This window comes from Eptesicus fuscus, chromosome 15, assembly GCF_027574615.1.
Source record: "Eptesicus fuscus isolate TK198812 chromosome 15, DD_ASM_mEF_20220401, whole genome shotgun sequence".
NCBI lineage: Eukaryota > Metazoa > Chordata > Mammalia > Chiroptera > Vespertilionidae > Eptesicus > Eptesicus fuscus.
The window spans coordinates 54,089,351-54,111,016 of record NC_072487.1 but is presented as its reverse complement, the minus strand read 5'-3'; the positions used below and the strand labels follow the sequence as shown (position 1 = coordinate 54,111,016).

Sequence of the window (21,666 nt, the reverse complement as noted above, 5' to 3'; positions counted from 1 at the left end):
AGAATCCTAATAATCTAGAATTAGAATAATTAGGGAAGATCTCTAGCTCCAGATTTCCTTTAGATCAGGAGCATTAGCATATTTCACAGAATATGTAGTATATTCTCCATGTAATCGATTGTCTGGAAAATGTAGAGGGTATGGTTGTTGGAAGAGGTTCACAGTTTACTTTTAGACCATTTAGAAATCATCAAAATTAGGAGACTGTTGTTGCTAAACTTCTTACTGTTTCTCAGATGATACAATAGGTAGGGGGATAAACCAATGTGTAGGGGGATAAAGCCTATATTTAAAGTTATGGGCAATGCCATAGAGTAGTATTTGTCAGTAGTTATATAAAATAATGGTTGTGGATTTCCTAAGTATGATTTTTGATTTGAAATTTTTAGTGGCGATCCTGAGAACCAAATGTTTAATTTGCATCTTAGAAGTGATTTAATTGCTACTTGTGGAAAGTAATGAAGCTGAGAATATTACAATAACATATTATCCACGATTCAGTGGCATTCTTGAAGGACATCTGATCTTAAGGATATATATTGGAGATGCTAATAATTGCATGTGATTATTACATTACAAATTTCAATGTTTATTGAAGTTTTTACGGTTTCAATTCTTGTTTGGGAAGAATTCTTTTAAATTTACTTAAAGTACTCTGAAGAAGCAACATTTTAGAGAATAAAATATTTATGATACTCTGTAACAGACCTAAGGAAGATTTGAATGCTGCTCAACTCTACTACAGGAAAGAATGATTGAAGCACAAGAAAATAAATTCTGGTACAAGACTGCATTATCGAAGTGCCATTTCTTTATTTTTAATGTCAAATTTCCTTTCTCCAAAGGGAAGAAATTTGAAGCTTCCAGTAGAACCAGCCTCTCAGTAATTTGGAATATGTTTGATGATTTTTCTTGTGAAATGAAAATAGAAAATTTCTCTAGAAAATACAAACTTGTACGTGGGTAAAGTGAGATTAGAGTTATGAAATTAACCTTTATGCATAACTTGTAGAACTGATATCTTTAGTTATGGTTATACTTCATAGATATACTTGATTTCAGGACAGAAGAACTAGGTCTGGCAGTGGAGCAGGATCTACCTATTGGGGAAAACCAGAAATAGGAAGGAGAGGTTATTAATGGTATTCCTAGATGAGAAAAATTCAGTATGGAATAATTAAGGTCAGCCAGAGAAGGAATTATGATTATGGTAAGTGAATTTACAGACATTGTTTAAGGCAAGTCAGAACTGACTTGTTAATATATATGGGGGCAATAAATCAATTGGGTGGTTTCTTTACTAAATTAGTGTGACATTACTAGAAGATATCTGAGGGAAATGAAATAGATGATAAGTTAGTAGTAATTAGACCTTAATTAAACCCCGGTACTAAAGTGGCACTAGAGTGATAGCTTAATTCTATAAATAAAATTTGATACTAAGAATTGATACAATATTGGTATTGCTAAAATTAGGCAAGTATTGATTTGTGTAAAGGGTTGCAGCAGTGGGCTTGAATAAAGAGACCAGTCTTCAAACCTCATTTGAAATTGCATGTAAAGTAAAAGGATATTAATTAATATCTATATAGGATTTTACAGCATTTGGAGTGTTTTTATATACATGATCTCATTTGATTCTTATCAGAACTCTGGGAGATAGATAGTAGCACAGATTTGATTATCTGAGCTTTACAAATAAAGCCAGTGGAGTCTCAGAGAAGCTAATAGACTTACTAAAGAGCACTAGGGACTAAATAACAGAATGGGACTTGAATTCATTCATTGATACCCTGCCTGTATATAAGTTATGTGAGAAATACATTTTAGGTAAATGACATTAAGTCCATATTCATAATGCATATGGCTAATGAACCTGGAGAACATCTTACAGAGGTCTCCCACTAGGAGTTGGTCTGCTAGTGTTGACACCTGACATACTGTGTAAGGTCTTGTTGCTCTGTTCCCCTTCTTCATACTCCCTAGATTTTTCCAACTTTAGGCCCCAAGTGGGAGTCTTATGTTGGAGGATGTTGTGCAAACCACATGCGTAAAGAAAATAATTTACATTTTTCCTTTCTTAGCTTCTGGAACATCAGTGATTCCATCCTCCCACTTCTATTGGGCAGAAATTGAGGTATTCTCCTTATGCTCCTTCATCTTCTCCAAAACCCACCAAACACCACACACACACACACACACACACACACACACACACACACACACACACTTTGCCATGACTGTCAGAGGGATCCAGAATAGCTACTTTATTTTTTTCTGATTCAAGGACCCAAGAACACACAGTCTTTGTAATAAAGGAGCCCACCAGCAGCTCATGTTTTCTTACCCATTCCTACTCTTCCCATTTATAACTGTCTTTCAGCTTTCTTTTCTGTTTCTTACCATTTTACCCCTGTCACAATGTCTAGTATATAGTAGTAGGCATTCAATAAATAGTTTTTGAAAGACTAAAAGGCAAGATACGTTGCATATTCAATACCTTAATGATACTCAATTGTAGAAAAATTGAATGAGATCCAGGGCCAAATTATTGCCTTGCCTTAATTTTTTTTTTTTTAAAGAGCAGATTGTTCTTAGCAGGTGTGCCCCGCTTTCATCTCCACTGCCACGTTCGAGCTCGCACAGCTCCCAGATTTATTTGATTACCCGGAGTATAGTTTTGGTAGTAAGGGAACTGAATGGATACCTCAGCAAATGTGGGAGGGGATCTCCAGGTTGGAGACAGGTCTATCTCATGGTATTTCCAAGTTCCTTTGCAGTTGCATGACTTTATAATGGAAAAGTTTCCACAGATTTAAGTCCATAAAGGAAATTAATAAATCATTGGAGACATACTATTTACTGTTAGAAAGTGGTGGGAGAAAAATAATCTGTGGAAAGTAGAAGATATCCAGAAAACCCAAGTTCATTGTCTCAACTCACTTTCTAGGTTCAAACACTCCTTGCTGTTCACGGGCTTCTCCAGACTTCAATGTTGGGGGGATAGGGGTAGGCAGCAGTCTTAATTCTGTTACTTTCCAGTTTTTAAGCCCTTGCTTATATCATCTATTATATTTAAAATTGTAGTAATTGTCTCTTATGATTGTTTTGATACTTCAGTCCTCCCATACACATTTTCTCCCACTAACTCTATTAACACTTTAGAATTTTTAATTCAAATTGTTTGTCATTATTTATTGATCACTGTGTTAAAACCTGCAAAATTTAGATATCCAGCCCATGATCCAGAGTAAATAACCTTCATCATTCTGGTATCTATAAGAACTCAAACTTAATATAGACAGTGATGCTTAGATCGCCCTCCCCCCTGCCCCCCTCTCACTGGTGTCCTAGGAAAACCTTTAGAAATGTGAAAAAGAGGCTTAAACTTTAGGACCTTATCTTTGCCAGACAGTGCAGACTCATGTTTAGTTTGGGCCATGACGACGTACCAGCAAACTGTCCAGACGTGTTCAAAGCAGGGAACCTGATCCTTCAGGACTTTGACCCTGGATCCCATGCAGTGTACTGTAATATGCAGAGACACTGTGTGTCCAAGGATGAAGAACATCTCCTAAAGCCCCAGCATCGTGTGTGTGTGTCACAACCTGGAGGTAGTTTCACGTGAAAGTGATAACCCAGGCTTGAATTTGCCGTGCCTCACACTTGAATCTTGTTCACTGCCTACTCGTATCCAAACCTCATGAAGAAATTAGAAAAAGAGAGACAACACCAACTGTTGGTGAGGATGTGGAGAAACTTCTGGTAGGAGTATAAAATTACGTAATCATTTGGAAAAATTTTTGGCAGTTTCTTATAAAATTAATCATATACCCGTGCTGTGGCCTAGAAATTCTACTAGGTATTTATTCAAATGAAATGAAAACGTTCCACAAAAGGTTGTTCACAGCACTTTATTCAGACTCTCCACAAACATGAAAGACCAACAATATCCATCAAAAGAAGTATAAGTTATGGTATAATGCATGTAAAAGAACATTATTCTGTAAAAACAAATGAACTACTGATACATGTAGGGACAGGAGTAAATATAAGAGCAAATTTAAAAACATTTGGTTGAGTAAAAGAAGCCAGACACAATATTGAAGGATTTTACTTATATAAAAATTTTAGAAGGGTCGACATTTATGTTGATAGAAATAAGAGCAGTGGTTGCCTATAAGGTTATATGGTAATTTTCTGGATGACGGAAATGTTTGATATCTTGATTGGAGTGTTGGTTACATGGGTGTATATGTTTATCAAAACTTGTTGAATTGTACACTTAAGGTTAGGCATTTCATTGTATGTATATTTATCTCTACAAAAACCAAACCAAAAGTTAACCATATGCCATTATAGCAATGACCTGTTGTGCAAAAATTATAGTAAAGAACAAATAAACAAATGGGTGATAATATTATCAGATGTAGATTTTAAGGCAAAAGCATTACAAGAAACATTAAATAAAGTAATGCATTTTATATTGGTAGAAGGTAGAATTCATAAGAAATATTAATAGTATCTGGAGGATACAGCACTGAAATATATAAACCAAAATATAAGGGGGGTTTGAGATGAGCACAATAATTGCAACTCAGTAATTGACAGAATAAGTGGATACAAAAATGATATATAAAATTTGAGTTAGAAAAACCAAGGATATATATTAAACTCTATGCCCTGTAAAGCAGTATTCAGCTTGGCTGGTGTGGCTTAGCAGTTGAGCATCAACCCAGGAACCAAGAGGTTGCTGGTTTGATTCCTGTTCAGGGAACATGTTCAGGGAACATGTTCAGGGTTGCAGGCTTGATCCCCAGGGGAGGCTGTGTGTAAGGCAGCCAATCAGTGACGTCCTCTCTCATCGATGTTTCTATTTATCCCTCTCCCTTCCTTTCTCTCTAAAAGTCAATAAAAATATATTTAAAAACTAAAAAAAACAACAACCCCCCCACACCAATAAAGACAGTATTCATTGTTTCCTGATATCCATATTAAACATTTATAAAATGTGATTATATTGTGTATCAGGATAGAAAACTTTAATTTCCAAAAGCAGAAAATGTATGAGCCATGGTCTCTAATTATCCTATATAATAAAAGCCTAATGATATGTTAAGTGTCCAACCATTCGACTGTTCCACCAGTCCCTATGATGCACACTGCCCACCTGGAGGCAGATGCTCCAACCGGTAGATTAGCTTGCTGCTGGGGTCTGGCCTATCAGGACTGGGCCAGACACGCCCTGGAGCCCTCCCGCGGTCCCTCCCTGGCCCCAGTCATGCACCGGTGGGGATCCTTGGCCTGGCCTGCACCCTCTCACAATCTGGGATCCCTTGGGGGATGTCGGAGACCCAGTTTCGGCCCGATCCCCTCAGGCCAGGCTGAGGGACCGCACCAGTGCAAGAACCGGGCCTCTAGTAATACCATAAAAATTTGAAATTGATTAAAGCAAAAAAAATCTAAACTCTTTTAATAATTTAAAAAACACTTTCCAAAATCACTGTTGGGGCAAAGAGAAAATGTATGCATTAATAATAATAAAAACTGCTCCTAAAAACTTAAAAGTATGACTAAAGCAGTACTTAGAGCAGATTTATCATCTCAAACATATATTTAATACTAAATATGAAATAGGAAGAATTAATGATTGAAAAATTAAAAATAGAGCAACAAATATAACTGAAGATATAGAACATACCAAAGTTAAATATAAAAATTACAGAATTGGTAAACAAAGAATGTGAAATGATAAGTTCAATTAGTATGCTGAGAAATAATAAAGCCTAATTAAGGCCAGTCAAGGGAAGAAGAAAGGAAAACAAACACAATAGTAAGATTGGAAATGAGTATCAAACCACAGATATGAGGGACATAAGAAATCACAAGTGGACATGATAATGCTCATCTTCCAGCTAATGGATCTGAAAGTCATGATAAAATAGATGACTTCCAAAGAAAAGAATATTGTTTTCAAAATCAGAGAATATCTGCATATACTAGGACCCATACAAGGAATTGTAAAGATGATCAAAGACATATTCTACCTAGAAAACAATGGACTTTGATGATTTTATGGGTAATTCCTGAAAATGTTCAATGCTTGTTAAATATCTATACTAATAAAAGAGTAATATGCTAATTAGACCGGGTCAACTGGCCATCTTCCGGACGTCCGACTTCCTTCCAGACAAAGCCATGGTGGTGGGGGACGAGGCAGAGGCAGTTAGGGGTGAGATCAGGCCGGCAGGGGAGGGCAGTTGGGGGCGACCAGGCCTGCAGGGGAGGGCCATTGGGGGTGACCAGTCCGTCAGGGGAGGGCCATTGGGGGCATTAGGCAAGCAGGCAGGTGAGTGGTTAGGAGCCAGTGGTCCTGGATTGTGAGAGGGATGTCTGACTGCCTAAACCTGGACATCCCCTGAGGGGTCCCAGATTGGAGAGGGTGCAGAGTGGGCTGAGGGACATCCCCCCACCAAGCACAAATTTCGTGCACCAGGCCTCTGGTTTTGGATAAAAGAAATATACAGAAATATTCTCAATTCATATTTTTTGAATCAGACATGATACCTAACCCTGACAAAATTAATGTATACACACAATTGTATCAATCTCACCTATGAAAATTGATATAAAGATTCTATAGGGATGTGGTATAATGTTTAACATATTACACTATGTTAAACATATTATACTATATCCCTCTAATGCAAGGCTTATTTCAGGAATTTATGGATAGTTCCACATGAAATTTATTAATGTGATTTACATTAAACAGACTAAAAGAGGAACAAACATGATACCATAAAGGTATTTAGTACAATTTATTACCTATTACTGGTTTAAAACTCTTAGTAAGGTGAGACCAGAAGGAGATTTTCTTAACATACTAGAGCCTGTTCATGAGAAACTAAGAATAAACTTGTTTATTGATGAACCTTAGAAACATTTCATTAAAGATGCCAAATATTACTGAAAATATTTAACAGTATCACGAGGGTTTCTAGCCATTATTTTATTTTTTATTATTTTTTTTTTCTAGCCGTTTTAAACTGAGGAAAAGTAAGTATAAATATGGAAAAGGAAGAGACACTTTTAAAACTAATTTGAATTTTGGTAGGCCTTTTGGTTAGTGTGTGTGTGCCAATATACATACATACATACCATATCACATGACATTATATTTCATATCGTATGCTACCCCAACATATCATATATATACACATTATATATGTATGTATATACAGATACATATCTGCATGTTAGTTTCACATACATATATGAACCAACACAAACCAGTTAGAAAATATAGATAGAAAACAAAATTCCTCTCACAATTGCAACATAAAAATAGAGACCTTGGAATTAATTTAGCAAGAAATATACATGACTATATGAAGAAAGCTACAAAATTCCCTGAGGAGAAGAGAAGAATAAGTGGAGAGACAAACCATATTTCTGGATTAAATAACTCAAAATTATAAAAATGTGAATTTCTTCCAAATTACTCCCTAAATTCTAACCAAATCCAATGACAGATTTGGGGAATTTGCCAAAATGACTCCAAAGTTTAGATGGCATTACAAACATTCCAAGATATCGAAGAAAAATATTTTTAAAAGTAGTGGAGGGTGATTTGCCCTATAAATTATTAAGATAATTACTAAGCTGTGATAATTTGTTCTGCATAGAACTGGTTCAGAAATAGGCAGGTCACAGGAACAGAATCGAAAGTACAGGGCAGCCTAGACCAGGGCAGCTCAGTCGGCATAGGAACCAGGAGGTCATGGTTGATTCTCTGTCAGGGCACCTGCCCAGGTTGTGGGCTCGATCCCCGGTGATGGGCATGCAGGAGGCAGACAATCAATGGTTCTCTTTCATCATTGATGTTTCTGTCTCTTTCCCTTCTTCTCTGAAATCAATAATAAATTTTTTTTTTAAAGTACAGAGCAAAAAAAAGTACAGAGCAGTCACAAGGGTGTATAGCAATACATAAAATTAATTATAGATTCATTTTAAGTCAGCAGAAAAATGTATTATTAAAATATTAGCATTGGATGGGACACTAGTTCACTCATCTTAGAAAAATCCTTTGGAACTTTCCTGCTCCAGTTACTCTTCACAATGTCAAATTCTTCTAATTTCCAGTATTTTTCCCACCCTCTTCACTATCTCTTTGTCCAAAATTTCTTTCATATTCTCTTTCGGACTCAGCTTTATTTTCTTCCTCCCTGGCTTTCCCTTTCCTATATCTGTGTTTCAGCTGATAATTCTCTGCTTTTGTGGTTGGTTTTAAAAGAGAAAAGGCTGTGAGTACTCAGGTGTTGATTTTTTAAATTTTTTATTTATTTTATTTTAATTTTAAATATATTTTATTGATTTTTTACAGTGGAAGGGATAGAGAGAGTTAGAAACATAGATGAGAGAGAAACATCAATCAGCTGCCTCTTGCACACCCCTCACTGGGGATGTGCCTGTAACCAAGGTACATGCCCTTGACCGGAATTGAACCTGGGACCCTTCAGTCCACAGCCCGATGCTCTATCCACTGAGCCAAACTGGTTTTGGCAGGTGTTGATTTTTTTAAAGTGAATTTTAGGGAGAGAGAGAAACACCGATGTGAGAGAAACATTGATCGGTTGCCTCTCATACATTCCCCGACCAGGGATCAAACCAGCAACCTAGGTATATGCCCTGACCTGGAATCGAAACTGCAACCTTTTGGTGTCGGGATGATACTCCGATCAACTGAGCCACGCTGCCAGGGCTCAGGTGTTGATTTTTTTTCATCATCAGAGTTAAGTAAATTGTGAGTTATTTATGAACTGGAGTGCAGCTATTACAAATGAAATCAAGACAGGGATTTTCAGACTGCCGGGGTACTGTTAAAATGGCTCAGAGGCTGCCAGAGGTGGACAAAGAGTAGGACTAGCAGTAGGGCATGACTTCCTAAATATGCTTTAACCAGAGCAATATTGGCATATTGAGGGTTCACATAAAATTTTATTTCAGGTAAGGTTAGTGCTATCAAAAAATTTGAAGGGTGTTAGAGAGCAACCAAAGGACTTGTATGTATGCATATTAGCATAACCAATGGACACACACTGGGGCAGTGGGGACTTGCCCGGGGTGGGAATGGTTGGGAGTGGGGGGAATCAATTGGGGAAAAAGGAGACATATGTAAAACTTTAAACAATAAATAAATTTAAAAGAAGTTTGAAGATCACTTATTATAAAAACAAACTATATAATAAAACCCTAATATGCAAATCGACCAAACAGTGAAACAACCGGTTGCTATGATGCGTACTGACCACCTGGGGGCAGACGTTCAATGCAGGAGCTGCCCCCTGGTGGTCAGTGCACTCCCACAGGGGAGCGCCGCTCAGCCAGAACCACTGCCCTAACCGCTTCTGTCTGCCAGCCTGATCACCCCCTAACCACTCCCCTGCCAGCCTGATTGATGCCTAACTGCTCCCCTGCCAGCCTGTTTGCCCCTAACTGCCCTCCCCTGCAGGCCTGGTCCCCCCCCCAACTGCTCTCCCCTGTAGGCCTGGGTCCCTCCCAACTGCCCTTCCCTGCAGGCCTGGTTGCCCCCAACTTCCCTCCTCTGCCTGGCCTGGTCACCCCTAACTGCCCTCCCCTGCAGACTTGATCACCCCCCAACTGCCCTCCCTTGCAGGCCTGGTCTCTCCCAACTGCCTTCCCCTGCTGGCCTTCTTGTGGTGGCCATCTTGTGTTCACATGGGGGCTGCCATCTGGTGTGTTGGAGTGATGGTCAATCTGCATATTACTCTTTTATTAGATAGGATAGATGCCTGGTGCAGGGGTGGGGGCCGGCCAGTTTGCCCTGAAGGATGTCCCGGATCAGGGTGGGGGTTCCCTTGGGGCATGGGGTGGCCTGGGCGAGGGGCCTGTGGTGGTTTGCAGGCCGGCCATGCCCCCTGGCGACCCAAGCGGAGGCCCTGGTATCTGGGGTTTATTTATCTTCTACAATTGAAACTTTGTAGCCTAGAGCGGAGCCAAGCCTTCTGCTTGGTGGTGGCAGCCATTTCTGTTGGGATTTATGTATCTTCTATAAGAGGAGGCCTGGGCCAGCCAGGGTGTATGGAAAGCTTGGCTTCCTCCATCGCCGGGGGAAACCCTAGCCTCCTGCTCTTTCCAGCTCTGTGGCTGCCGCCATTTCTGTCTGGATTTATGTATCTTCTATCATTGAAACTTTGTAGCCTTGAGTGGAGGCCTAGGTCAGCAAGGGCAGGTGGAAAGCTTGGCTTCCTCCATTGCCGGGGAAACCCAAGCCTCCCTCCTGCTCTCTGTGGCCGTAGCCATCTTGGTTGGGTTTATTTGCATATTCACTCCTGGTTGGCTGGTGGGCATGGCTGGTGGGCGTGGCTTATGGGTGTAGCAGAGTGATGGTTAATTTGCATATTACTCTTTTATTAGATAGGATTACAACTTGTTTATTCCCCCGTCCCCCAGTGCACAAATCGTGCACCAAGCCTCTAGTTATATGATAACTATGTCCAGTAGGAAATAATAGATTTAAAAAGTAGCATGATTTGTAAATTAAAAATATATGGCTACCACACCAGTTAACCAGTATTTATATCTGAGTAGTAGGAAGTGAACAATTTTATTTACTCCTTTTGCTTATCTTTAAAGTACTTTAGAGTGCTAATATAGTTATTTTATTTTATACCTTTTGAGGTATATTTTAGATCAGTAAAATACACTTATTTCTTTTTAAAAAAATATATTCTTATTGATTTCAGAGAGGACAGGAGAGGGAGAGAGAGAGAAACATCAATGATAAGAGAGAATCATTGCTCGGCTGTCTCCTGCATGCCCCCTCCAGGAGATCGAGCCTGCAACCTGGGCATTTGCCCTTAACTGGAATCGAACCCAAGACCCTTCAGTTTACAGGCCGATGCTCTACCTACTGAGACAAACCAGCTAGGGCTAAAATGCACATATTTCAAGTGTACAATTTCATGACTTTTCACATATGTGTACACCTATATGACCAGCACCCAGATCAAAATATAGAATATTTCTATCACTCCAGAAAGTTCTCCCATGTCCCCTTTCAAGTCAGTAGCTCTGCTTCCCATGTCCCACCAGAGATAACCTTTATTTTGACCTAGTTTAGATTTGTTTTTGCCGTTCTTAAACTTCTTGTAAATGACATCATACAGCATGTAACTTTTGGGCATGGATTATTTTGTCCAACATAGTATTTCTGAGATTCATTCATCTGATGCGTATATTAGTCAGTTTTCTTTAAGTTGCTAGGTAATATTTCATTTTATGGCAATATTACAATTTGTTTATCCTTTTGTTAGACATTTGGGTTATTTACAGTTTTTATTATTAGGAATAAGGAGGCTCTGGACAATCTTATATGACTTTTTTGGTGGACATATCCATTTCTCTTGGACATATACTTAGGAGTAGGATTACAGCACTCATGCATCTCTAACTTTTCACAATTTTGCCAAATTTCTCTTCATTGTGAACTTACATTTTTTTAAAATATATTTTTTATTGATTTTCCACAGAGAGGAAGGAAGAGGGATAGAGAGCTAGAAACATCGATGAGAGAGAAACATCGACCAGCTGCCTCCTGCACACCCCCCACCGGGGATGTGCCCACAACCAATGTACATGCCCTTGACTGGAATCGAACCTGGGACCTTTCAGTCCGCAGACCGACGCTCTATCCACTGAGCCAAACCGGTTTCGGCTGTGAACTTACATTTTAATTAATAGTGCTTGAGAGTTGCCCATTCTCTTTTTTTCTCTATCTCTATGAAGTAAACAAATAAGGCTGGCTTTTCCCTTTGGGAAGACAAAACTAAGCCTGGGGCATTTTGGCAAAACCAACTCTCTTCTGATCCAGTGTCCACTCCAAGAAAAACATGCAGAGAGCAACAGCAGGGCTCTGGGTCAGCAGTTGTTTCTCGTGTCCATGAGTTTCTGTGTTGCAAGCCCAGTCTTATGGCAGAGAACTATGCACACATGTTATGCAAATGTCAATTCTTTGGTTTTGATACTGTCTTATAGTTATATCAATCCTTTGGTTTTGATACTGTCTTATACTTATCTTATAGATACTGTCTTATACTGTCTTATACTACCTTATAGTTATGTAAGGTAAAGCTGTCAGGGCAAAGTGGGCAAAGGGCACACAGGAACTCTCTGTTACATCTTTGTAACTTACTGTGAATCTTTAGTTATTTCAAAAATTTTAATTTTTAAGTTTTTACAAGGTGGTTAATAGGACTCTATAGGGCTGATTCCATAACACCTTCCCCAATTGTCTGAGTTGGGACTCTTTTTTTTTTTTTTGATAAAACGTAGGCCTGGGTCCCTACAATGCAGTGGCTTTTCATAATTTAACTATGAAGTCTATTTCCAAGGAATTTTCTATTGAAGGCTCAACCCACTCATTCAGTGTGTTTATATTGTGTTTGAGCAGCACCAAGGCCAGCCTTAGCAAGAGCACTGTGTGTGCAGGTCTTTCTGGATACTTGGATTCCACACCATATACCGCCTTTCTCTTCCCCATTTCTAGGCTCAGTCTTCCCTAGCTCTATGCAGACAAAGGGCTGTGAAGTGGCCTGGCCAGTGTCCCTCCTGACCTCTGAGGACAGAATTCCCAAATGACCACTGGGACACATGAGGTAAGATGTATCCCATGGTCATTTATGGACGCAGTCTATCTAGAATCCATTCTTCTCTAGGTCAGGGTGGACAGCGTCAAGGTATGAAGAGAGGGTGTTGAAGGGAAGAGGAAAGATTAACAGCTCCCAATGTTTTTTATGTCCTCATCCTCAGAAGCTGAGGGTGTATTAGGTTATATGGCAAAGGGGAATTAAGATTGCAAATGGAATTCAGGCTGCTAATCAGCTGACCTTAAAGAGGGAGTTATCCTGGTTTACTGTAGTGGGCCCAGTGTAATCACAGTGGTCCTTAAAAGTAGAAGAGGGAGGAGGCAGGAGAGGAGAGTCAGAGAAAGAGATGTGATGATGGAAGCAGGATCAGAGAGATGCTATCCTGCTGGCTTTGAAGATGGAAGAAGGGGCCATGAGTCAATGAATGTGGGTGGCCTCTAGAAACAGGAAAAGGCAAGTAAATGAATTCTCTCCAAAGCCTTCAGAAGGGAATGTACCTTGATTTTAGTCCAGTGAGACCTATGTCAGATGTCTGACCCACAGACCTGTAAAATAGATTTGTGTCGTTTTAAGACACTGACTCTGTAGAAACTTGTTACAGCACCATAGAAAACTAACATACTATTGCATTATGTAAGTCAGACCTCAGGGTAAGAAGGAGGCCTGGCCTCAGGAATGAGAGAAGAGAGTCCTGGGGCTGAGTGTAGTGAAAGCTGAGACAGGAGGTGGTGATTGGGAAGGACAAGAAGCCCAAGGTTTAGGGAGCATAGCCTTAGGGAGGGGAACAGTGCTAGGCTAGGAGGGATTGAGTAAAAGAGAGGTGCAGCTCAAGCAGTCAGAGAAGCAATTTGGGAGGTTTGGTTTACACAGATAGTAGCATAGAGAGGTGAGACTTGGATGGGGAAAGAGTATATGAAAACAGGGGGTTTGTTTTAAGCTGGGGAACAGAAGAGGGGAGTGGAAAGAGCACGGGGATAGAAATCAAGAAGTCTGGGTTTTGGTCATTTTGCTGGCTGAGCTGTCTGGTACAGGTAAGTCTTTACACTTCCTGGGCCTCTGTTTTCCCATATGCAGGGTAGGGCAAAAGTAGATTTACAGTTGTTTGTATGGAAAATAATACAACAATTAATGAATAATAATACAAGAACAAACTGTATTTTCAGTACTCACAACTTAAGCCTACTTTTGCCCCACCCTTTATGTGACAAAGGGTGTCAGAGTATGGAGATTGCTTTCCAGACTGAAATAAGTATTACATGATGTGGTGAAACCTTAGTAAGCAAGTTAGGTAACCTAACTGTGATTATAGTGTTTCAGCTCACTGCGTCACTAGGTCAGTGTCTTGGGGCACAGCTCAATGCAGTGCATGTAGGATGTGGCTTCCCCATAGCAGATAATGCCGCTCCATTTGTGAATGAATGTCCATCGTATTGTTCAACATCGAAGGGATGATCGTGGCACACAGGAGTCTTCCTGTAATTGAAATAGTTTGCTTTTACAGAATTGTATGTTCATAATGCTTTTCACGGGACAAGTTCAAAGTCTTCGCAAAGGGCCATCTCGGATTCCCTTTAGGGTAGATGGGAATAGCCATTGTAAAGTTGGCCCGACAGAGAAGCACAGGCCTGTGAAGCCCCAAATCTCTCTTAATTCTTAAACATTAAGTATTCCAGGATCCTGAAATCCTGAATTTAGTAAAAATGTCTTTGCATTCTGTTTGATTTGGTACACTTTTCCGTTTCTCACAAACCTTTTACTGACAGAGCATTGTAGCATCTGCCAGTGACAGGGCAACCAGAGGGTTTGGCAGCTTGTGGGTGGGAGTTTCAGGGCTTGGGGACTTGGCGGTAGTTAGATTGGGCTGTTGGTGTGGGAGGATGGAACCGTGTATTGATGATGGTCTTGGCTTTTCCTAAATCACAATTGCATCATATGAGATAGCTGAATTTATGTTGAGCTTTTCAAAAGCCTCCTGGGAAAAGGGCAAAACTGGGTTTAGTGCGTAAGAAATTTATTTATGGCAATCATGGTACCACACTGAGCCTGGAGACTGTTGAGAATCTGGACCGTTTTCTGGTGGAGGAGAAAAAAAGTCTTTTACTTTTGTAAGTAGGAGTCATGTAGTAGAATCACTTTTAGTGCAGTGATGTTTGAAAGTCTTCTTGTGCTTTCCATAGCGCAGCGGGGAGGATATTCTTGTTATACTAATTCAGTTAGGGATGGCTCCTGGAAAGAAATGTGAGGGAAATGCAAGAATACGGGTGAGTGGAAGGAAAATGGCCAGCTCCCGGGGAGGAGGTTTGAGGATGTCACGTATGGTTGGCCAGGTTTCTTATGACTCATCTGCACAGCAGAGCCGCGTGCCTGGTCCTCTTGGAAACACCGGGTCACAGCTTTCTGTGGAACTGAGATGACTCAGAGAGTAGGGGGCTGAGGTCCCATTGCGGGGTTATCTGATGTGCAGAAATGTGACTTAGGTCTATGGCTTAATTTGATTTTTTTAAACTTGTGGTACTCTGATTTCTAGTGATCAAATGACATGGCAGGGAAATTGTATTGAATGATTTAAGAAAAAAAAAAAAGATTAGAATACCTGAGCGCGCCTCATTCATTCTTGCATGTTGTCCTCTAAAATGGGTTGCTTTTGGTAAGGTTCTGATAAGAGTTCTTCCAATGTAGTGTAGTATAATGTAATCTACCTATTGACAACTCAGTTGGGATAAACACTTTAACTTTTTTTTTAATCCTCACCTGAGGATATGTTTTTATTGATTTTAGAGAAAGAAGAAGGGAGAGGGAGAGAGAGAGAGAAATGGTGATGTGAGAGAGCAACATCAATTAGTTGCTTCTCACATGCACCCCCACTGGGGATCAAACTTGCAACCTGGGTATGTGCCCTGATTGGAATCTAACCCACGACCCTCCGGTGCATGGGCCGATGCTCCAACCAACTGAGCCACACCTGCCAGGACAACACTTTTTTGTTGTTGTTGTTAATCCTCACCTGAGGATATTTTTTCCATTGATTTTCAGAGAGAGTGGAAGGGAGGGAGAGAGTGGGAGAGAGAGAGAGAGAAACATCCATGTGAGAGACACATCCATTGGTTGGCTCCTGCACATGCCCTGATGGGGGTGGGTTGGGGTTGGGGGAGCAAACCCACAACCCAGGTATGTGCCCTTGACCAGGAATTGAACCCGTGACCCTTCCCGGTGGACGCACTAATCACTGAGCGACACTGAGTGACCATGGCCAGGGCAACACTTTAACTTTTTTTCTGATCACTTTTAACTAAACTGCAGAATCCACTGTTCCCTTCCTTTAATCTCATTTTAAGTAATTATCAAAGCATCCTGATCATTTTTGATGAGTAAAGCTCAGTCTAATACTGTTTAAAACTTTAGTATCATGTCCAATTTAAAACTTGTCTTCTAATCTGTCACTTAAGGGACCCAAAAATCTGCGTTGGAAGGGAGAGGGTTTGAAAGAGGGACGTGGGGGGATAGAGAGAGCCATAGAGCGAGAGAGCGAGCGACCGAGAGAGAGACAGTCTGACTATCTTCTCTCCTTCTCTCTGGGGTGAGGGACACTTGGATAGAGGAAGTAACAATAGTCTCACACACTTGACCTCCTGCTGGTTGAAGGAAGGTGGTCTTACTCAGGTCACTCTGGGTCCATCTGCTTCTAGCATCTTCTGCTCATGAAGTGATCTCTATACGATGGTTTCTTGTTCAGGTCAACCTGACCCACTCTGTCAGCGAGGACTTGGTTAAAGAGGGGCAGCCCTGCGTGGTCCACAGCTCCAACCACCTTTCTAGGGGGGTGCCACCTCGTTTGTCCTGGCTGTGTGGTTAGCCCTTTTGTCTCGCCTCTGTTTCCTAGTCCTTTCTGAGGACTGATGGAAACCATCGAGGTTTTCTGTGATACCTTCTGTCATGAAATGGGGTGGAGGTGCCACACATCCTTTCTTCCCAGGATTACTGCTGTCTGCTTCCTTGGTGTGCTGCTGCGGGGCAACTCCAGGAACCCCCTTGCCTTCAGAAATCCCCAGGGAGAAGTGGGCCTAAGCGTCTGTGTTCAAGTGCACACCCCATCTTCACTAGCTGGCACCTTCACTAGAACTCTCCCAGGCTCCTCTGCTTCGCGCGGGGCACGGTGGGATGCCAGTTTTCTCCCTTTCCTGTGGCTAATCTCAACTCTACAAGGGGTTCTCTGGGAGCAGTGCATCCCCCTTCCTTCCGACAAACTTGGCTTTGTAGGGTAGGGAAAGGAAATTTCCTCGCTCTGGACACTGTCCTCTCCACAAGGCTGGGGACTTCGATCACTCTCCTCTCCCTGCCTAGCCTCTTACATATATAAAATATTTAACATGATGCCTGGATAATAGGAAGTACAGTATATGACAAGGTTAGCTACTGTTATTATCTCTATGGTATAGATCAGGCGTCCTCAAACTACGGCCCGCGGGCCACATGCGGGTGTTTTTGCCGTTTTGTTTTTTTACTTCAAAATAAGATATGTGCAGTGTGCATAGGAATTTGTTCATAGTTTTTTTTAAACTATAGTCTGGCCCCCCAACGGTCTGAGGGACAGTGAACTGGCCCCCTGTTTAAAAAGTTTGAGGACCCCTGGTAGATAATGCTCTATTATCTATATGATTATATGAATTCACTATGATTTGAATAAAAACACATCATACTGGGCCAGTTTCTTTTTGGTTAACTCTGATAGAGTTAAGTAGAATTGAGCAGTTTTAAAAAATGATTGTTAACTTGATAGCCAAACAAAAATTTACTCAAGTTTTCATATTTTGATCCTAACTGGGATTTAACATAACAACCACATATATGTTAGCCATCTGCATTTCTCCTTTTGTGAATTATCTACTCATGCTATTTGTAATTTGGTTATTGAAATTTTAGTGTTTTATTAAAATGTGCATGCTCTTGATATATTGACTTTTTGTCAGCTATATTTGTTGAAGTATTTTTTCTCTATTTATATATACCTTTTAATTTTTGATTTCATACTTTTAGGGTATAAGGAATCAACAAAATGAAAAAGCAACCTATAGAATGGGAGAAATATTTACAAACCATATATTTAATAAGAAGTTAATATCTAAAACATTTAAGGAACTCTTACAGCTCAGTAGCAAAAGAAAAATAAATAATCTGATTTAAAAATGTGATAAGGTCTTGAATAGACATTTTTCCAAAGAAGATATACAAATGGCCAACAAGTATCTGAAAGCATGCTCAACATCACTAATCATCAGGGAAAAGTACAAATCAAGATCACAATGAGATGTTACCTCACACCTGTTAGGATGGCTGTTTTCAAAAAGATATCAAGTATTGGCAAGGATGTGGAGAAAAGGGAACATTTGTCCACTGTTGGTAGTATTGTAAATTGGCACAACCACAATGGAAAATGGTATGGAGTTTCCTTAAAAAATTAAAAATAGAACTACCATATGATCCAGCAATCCCACTTCTGGGTATATCACCAAAGAAAGTGAAATCAGTATCTGGAAGAGATGTCTGCACTCCCGTGTTCACTGCAGCATTACTCACAACCTAAATGTTTGTCTGCTGATAAATGGATAAAGAAAATGTGGTAAATGTAATGGAATATTATCCAGTCTTAAGAAAGAAGGAATCCTGTCTATCACTTGCAACATTATGAATGAACCTGGAGGACATTATGCTAAGTGAAATAAGCCAGATACAGAAAGACAAATATTTCACCATTTCAATTACATGTGAATCTAATCCAACAAACTCAAAAAGCCAATCTCATACAGAGAGTAGAATGGTGGTTACAAGAGGCTGGGGTGTGGGGGAAAAGGAGAGATAAAAAGAAAAAAGAAAGTAAAATGATGGTTGCCAGGGAATGGAGCAGTTACTATTTTATGAGCACAGAGTTTCAGTTTTTCAAGATGAAGAATTCTGGAGATGGATCGTGGTGATGATTGCACGACAATATGAATGTACTTAATGCTACTAAATGAGTATATTTTAAAGTGGTTAAGATACATTTTATGTTATGTAAATTTTACCACAATAAAAAAATTAAAAGAAGAAAAGAATTGGAAAAAATATGTTGAAACATAAGAAAAAAACCCCCATAAAATAAGGGACATATGTTTAGATATTGCAGAGATTAAACAGATAACAATAAGATCTTATGGTGGAAAACAGTAGGGTGATTCTCAAAAAGTTAAATATAGAATTACCATATGGTGCAACAAGTCCACTCCTAGATACACTGGAAATAATTAAAAACAGACTTGAAAATGTATGTGTATACCAATGTTCATAGCAACATTATTCACAATAACTAAAGGTGTAGACAACCCAAGTGTCCATCAACAGATGAACAGATAAAACAAAAAGTGATATGCACATAAAAATGACATTCTGATATGCTACTACAACTTGGATGGTCCTGGAAACATTATACTAAGTGAAATGACCCAGACACAAAAGAACACATACGATTCCACACGTATAAGGTAGAGAATAGTAAATTCATAGAAACAAAAAGCAGAACAGAGGGCATGGGGAGTCATTGTTGCTTATTTGGTAGAGATTCTGTTTGGTATGATGAAAATGTTCTAGAAATAGTGGTGAACATAATATTGTGAATATATTTAATTCCACTGAATTGTACACTTAAAAATGGTTAAAATGGTAAGTTTTAAATTATGTATATTTTGTCACTATAAAAATTTTAAAAAGAGTTTTTTACTTTAAAAAATCATGACTTTTAAGATGACTTACATGGCTTTTTTTCTAATATACCTTTTTACATATAATTCTTTGTATTTTCCTCTAGGCATTATAAAACTCAATTTTTGCATATACCTGTTATCCAATTGAAATTTATGTATGAGATACAGATACAAATTTATCATCATACCATTTATTGTGTATTCTCTTCTCACTGATTAGTGATCTTTTTTAAAAATCAAGTATTAAACTTACATATAATAATCCCTGTTTATGTGTAAATTCTGTTACTGACTTTAAGAATATCAAAGAGATTCTTTTGCTTCATAGTGCTTTTGGGTATGGAAATGTGGATACTGAACTTCTGGTTGTGTATTTAGCTAAGGCATCTCTTTTGTGTGTCATGTCTGTCCCATCTATACTAATAAAAGCCTAGGTGGTCCTTGCGCGTGATGTCACCACAAGATGGCCTCCACAAGATGGCCGCCACAGATGGCTGCATGCAAAGCGGAGGCGGGGCCTGGTGGCTGCTCTGCGCAGTAAGGCCTGGGGTTCCCGCAGTTCCTTGTGGCGCAGAGGAGGCCAACCCTGGCATCTCTGCTGCCTTGCACGGAGAAGGTGGGTCCCGGCGGAGGAGGTGGGTCGCGGCAGTTGGACATCCCCCGAGGGGTCCCAGATTGGAGAGGGTTCAGGCTGGGCTGAGGAACACCCCCCTCCTGTGCACAAATTTCGTGCACCGGGCCTCTAGTAATATTATAAAATGCGTGTTTTTAGAATGTAATTATCAAGTGATGCTATAGCTCATTCAAATTCATTTATAAATACTAGTCTTTCCACATATGGCCAAGCTCAGTACCACCAGTGTTGACAAGAAACAGTGCATATCATGTTCAGTTTCATAAAGGAAACCTGCTTCTGTACTATTTGTAGAGCCATTAGTTGTTATTATGTCATATTTGTTCTTATAAGTAATAACACTTATCCTTCCAACTGAGCTGGTGGCTGTTAATTCAGCAATTTAATTTTCCAAGTGAGAAAAGTTGTCCTTGCCTCAAACTCATGAATGTAATGTCTGGTGGCAGATGCAATTCTTCCATTATCACCCCCATTCATCACACCAAGGCAAGTGGCCAGACTGTGAGATTGAACATGGCAAAGACTGGTAAAGATTTCTCTTGCTTAACTTCACTAATGGATTTCATTTTTTAATGTAATAAGGATATGTCTATCTACATATAGGACTGTACTTATAAGATATATATTTTCAATATGAAGCAGCTTCAGATCATTTTTTTTTAGAATACTTTATTTGGAATTACTCCCTAGATATAATTTATCAAGTGACCTTGTCCATTTGAGTACGCTGGCCTCTAGGTAAAAGTTCTGCTTGCTCAATAATACTGTCTCTGAGTTTGTAACTGTTAGAGCCTCTGTGTGTGTGTGTGTGTGTGTGTGTGTGTGTGTGTGTGTGTGTGTGTGTGTTCAGGCTTATAGAGGAGGACTTGAGGACTATCATGTCTTTCTTGGGATTTGAACATCCTAGCCATTCCTGCCTCCATTGGGATTCTTGTTCTCTAAAAATCTAAGGGATCCCAAAAAACATAGTTACTCTCTTACTACTGAGCAGTGCATCAATAGTTACGTGATTGTTTCTTAAATTTTTCTGAGCTCACTTAGGTTCCTGGTATAATGTGCATTAATTTTTTTGGACTTGACCAATTGACCAAATCATCCTACCTTCTCTTTCATTCTCATGAAAGAAACAGGAATAGCATTCCCAATGGGTTGGGAATCTGGCTAAGACTTGATTCATGGATTCTGTGGAGGAAAGATATTTTATCGGAGCCTACAGATTTGGTAAGGCTATAGGAAAAACAACTGCAGGTTTCTGTGGAAAGCAGGCAGACTTTTAGGGAGTTTAGGAATCAGACGGAATTGGTAGTTGAGATAGACCTGTTAAGATAGAGTGTTCAGGGATTTAAAGAGAAATAGGCACATCTTTCTGGGGCTTTGGCTATTTTCTAGGATTCATGGAGAAGAGAGGTTTTGATTATTTTTTACTAGAGGCCTGGTGCACGAAATTTGTGCAGGGGGGGTCCCCTCAGCCCAGCCTGCATCCTCTCCAATCCGGGACCCCTCGTGGGCTGTCGGACATTCCCTTCACAATCTGGGACCGCTGGCTCCTAACTGCTCACCTGCCTGCCTGCCTGATCACACCTAACTGCCCCCCTGCCCACATGGTCGCCCCTTTCTGCCCCCCCAA

At 39.9% G+C, this 21,666-nt stretch overlaps 1 long non-coding RNA gene across 2 annotated transcripts in view; it reads left to right on the top strand.

The window, feature by feature from the left end:
* Positions 1–21,666, top strand: part of LOC114231682 (uncharacterized) — a 145,987-nt gene that overhangs the window by 14,880 nt on the left and 109,441 nt on the right. The window contains exon 1 of one of the 2 annotated variants that reach the window (XR_008558392.1): positions 12,586–12,680. The exons of the other annotated variant lie outside the window; for it this stretch is intronic. This is a non-coding gene — a long non-coding RNA (uncharacterized LOC114231682). Of the gene's footprint in view, positions 1–12,585; positions 12,681–21,666 lie in introns of those variants that run through there. 2 annotated transcript variants of the gene reach the window in all.